The sequence below is a fragment of the Micropterus dolomieu genome, linkage group LG13 (genome assembly GCF_021292245.1).
Source record: "Micropterus dolomieu isolate WLL.071019.BEF.003 ecotype Adirondacks linkage group LG13, ASM2129224v1, whole genome shotgun sequence".
Taxonomy (NCBI): Eukaryota; Metazoa; Chordata; class Actinopteri; order Centrarchiformes; family Centrarchidae; genus Micropterus; species Micropterus dolomieu.
The window spans coordinates 11,799,796-11,802,991 of NC_060162.1; positions in this window are offsets into that span (position 1 = coordinate 11,799,796).

Here is a 3,196-nt window from a genome sequence, read left to right on the forward strand (position 1 = left end):
AATGCACTTGCTGGTAATGCGATCTCCTGGGTAGACGGGTTGTAAGCGAGCGCTTTCCGCTGTCATCTCTTCAAATCCCAAGGGGCAAAATTTATGCTCGTCTGAATTATTAAAATGGATATAAGTCTGAATGATTTATCATCAGGAGATGTTAGTTTCTTTTTACCTTAGATTACCTGTTTGCAGCTTTTCTCTTTTCTCGCTCAACTTTTTCTACATCTGTGAGAAGAAACTTTCCTCCGCAGAATCGTTGCTATGCCCAACTTGATTAACATGCTGCTAAAACAAAACATGGCAAAGGTGACAATAATGCATCCTATCTGCTGGGGGAGAAAAAAACTAACTTGTGTCCAAGTGTGCAATATTATGTGTGCGTGTGTGTGGGGTCAACCATCAGCAATGTCTTGGCGCAGAGTGCCAGATGTGTCCCTGTTAAATTATAGATGACAGTGGCAATCATTAGCGTCACTTCTTTGTCCATCTCTAAGATCTGCTGCATCTTAGTGGCTGTTTTAATGCATTTTTTATGTTTAGTTACTGACTCTTATCTCAAATTTGATATGTAAACAAACAGCACTTTAAGATGGAGGTAGTGTAATTTGACTTGTCTAGAGGATAAAATCTGTTTATTGTGTGTGAAAGCTGGCGTAGAAGATCTCAAAAACATGATTAAGTTATACATGGTGAAACTGGTGTGAGCATGCGCAGATGTTTTACAACATTGTCATGGTGAGCATTTAAAAGCCTTAAAAGGTCCAGTTGAAATCACACTTAGTCATTGTGCTGTCAAAAATAATGGCAGTGTGTTTTTTTAAATTTATTGTTAATGGAAAAGGCTAAATTGATGATTTCTGTAGCTTGCAAGCCATGGACAGTGTGTTGTTAGCAATGGAAGTGAAAAGTAAGGATCAATGAAATTGGCAGGTACATTAGCTAATTAGCTAACTAGCCTGCAAACTGACTTTGTCAGTGCTCGTTTCACAAGCAAAGTTGGAGGAAAGAAAGACTGAGACTTTGGCAGGAAAGCTGATTTGGGTCAGTGTGACCATCTGCCCCGCCTGTTATAGAAAGGTTACATTACTTCTTTCTTAAAATTATACGATTTGATTGGCTGTTTGGATGCATGTTCCTCATGTATAGATAGAGAAAATGAACAGTATTCTGACAAATTAAACAATATAAAACACAAATTATTCCATTTTGGTTTCTGATTTTTTTTTCCAAATGATATATAACATGTCATTTACAGAGATATACATGTTACATATACCAGAATTCTTCTCCTCCATCCTCTTTTTTTTTTAAATTGGTGGGGCAGGTGTTTGGGTGCAGCGGAGGTTAATGCATCATTCTTCCATCTCCTCAGCGACCTGTGTCCACAGCCCTGTTTCATGCCATTAAAAAGTAATTGTGATTAATGCACGCACACGCACACACACACACACACACACACAAATCTTATCATGTTTATTTACAGTAATTAAACTATAAAGGAATAGGTTCCTTCACAATGTGGAATATGATCTCTTTCACTCAAGTAAATGTTCTGTATTGTATAGCATCTTTCTAGTCTTTCCAACCACTCAAAGCGCTTTTATACTGCATCATATCCACCCCATTCACATACTGAAACAGAGGCTAAGGTGCCTCTGCCATCAGATACAGAAATACACATTCATATACATTCACACACCAATGGCACATCGGGAGAAATTTTGGGTTCAGTATCTTCCCCAAGGATACTTAGAAATGCAAACTGGGGGAGCCAGGGATCAAACCACCGACCTTCCAAAAAGTGGACAACTGTACCCCCTGAGCCACAACCGTAACATTTTATTTGTCAAACCAATTACATTTTAATTTTTACAAGATCTTACCTAGCCTTATTCCCCGTTTTGTTGATCATTCTGGCTCAATTAACTTAACACATAACACTGACATCATTATATGAAAAACACTGATTACATTTTATGTCTCTGACTCATGGTTTATATATATAACATTTTTTTGAGAGTACAGCATTTTCTTTTTAAAAATATGTTTAGATGATGGTGATTATAATATGGATAGTGGATAATGATCTTGAATGAAGAATGATGATCATTAGAGCAATCATGGTATTGCTACCACAGCTGCTCATAATCAAGAAGCAAGGAGATACAGCTGATGTGGCTCATTTGAATGCAGATGAGACAACCTACTGAGAAAGAAGTAAGGCTCATAGACGCTTCTCTCTGTGTGAAACTTGGAAATGTAAAACAGGTTTACCAATCATGACAGGATTGCCAGGCGGAAACACAGCTCGTGCACAAATTCCTTTCCTCTGCCACTTCATTAACAGTCTATTCTGGTTTCTACTGTGAACGTATTTGTTTTGATTTGTGCCTGCAAAAAAATGTTTTATTGTGCCACACTGCTGCGCTGTCACCACCCTCACATAACGATTATCTTTGAATTTAGTTTATATTAAACTAGCTTGAAAATAAAATTCAATTCAATTCAATTAATGCCACTGGGGCTGGGTTTCTCTCTTACACATTTGCAATGAAGCAGATTTTAGCAGTTAGATGCTACGGACCATTTCCTTTCTGCTAATGTTGTTGCAAAGGTTGTCTTACTTTTATGTATATTTTAAAAGACTGTTACGCCATGGCACTCTTTATTTAGTTACATATTTTATGACCAACATGTTCAGCAAATTTGATCTTCTATCTAGTTGACTCTAACCTTTTTTCCTAGTTTCAACACTTATGCCATTGTTCTTCAGAGGGGGCTTGTAAACAAAGAGGAGCCACATGTATGCTTGACTAAACCCAGGCTCTTTGTCTTTGGTTCTGGTTCAACACACAAATGTAAGTGACTGAGGAATCATCGGGCTGACAAGTTCCTTGACCTGACTTTGGCTAACCTGTGTGGAATTTCAAGGTTTAGTGATCGAGTTGCATTTGGGAGGCTGACAAGATATGAAATGTTGCACATTCCTCAAACTGATCTCAGAAGTAATGAATAGAGGCGTCCACACAGGTATATCCAATTTCTGATGGAGCAAAAACAATATTTGAGTGTTAATGGGCGAAAACTCTCTGACCCAGATATAGAACGTATTCGTGACTAAGTGGAGGTTTCCTTTCATGCAGCACAGTCAACCACATTCGCACTAATGTATTAGTCAGTTTAGCTCGGCTGGCGAAAAAAA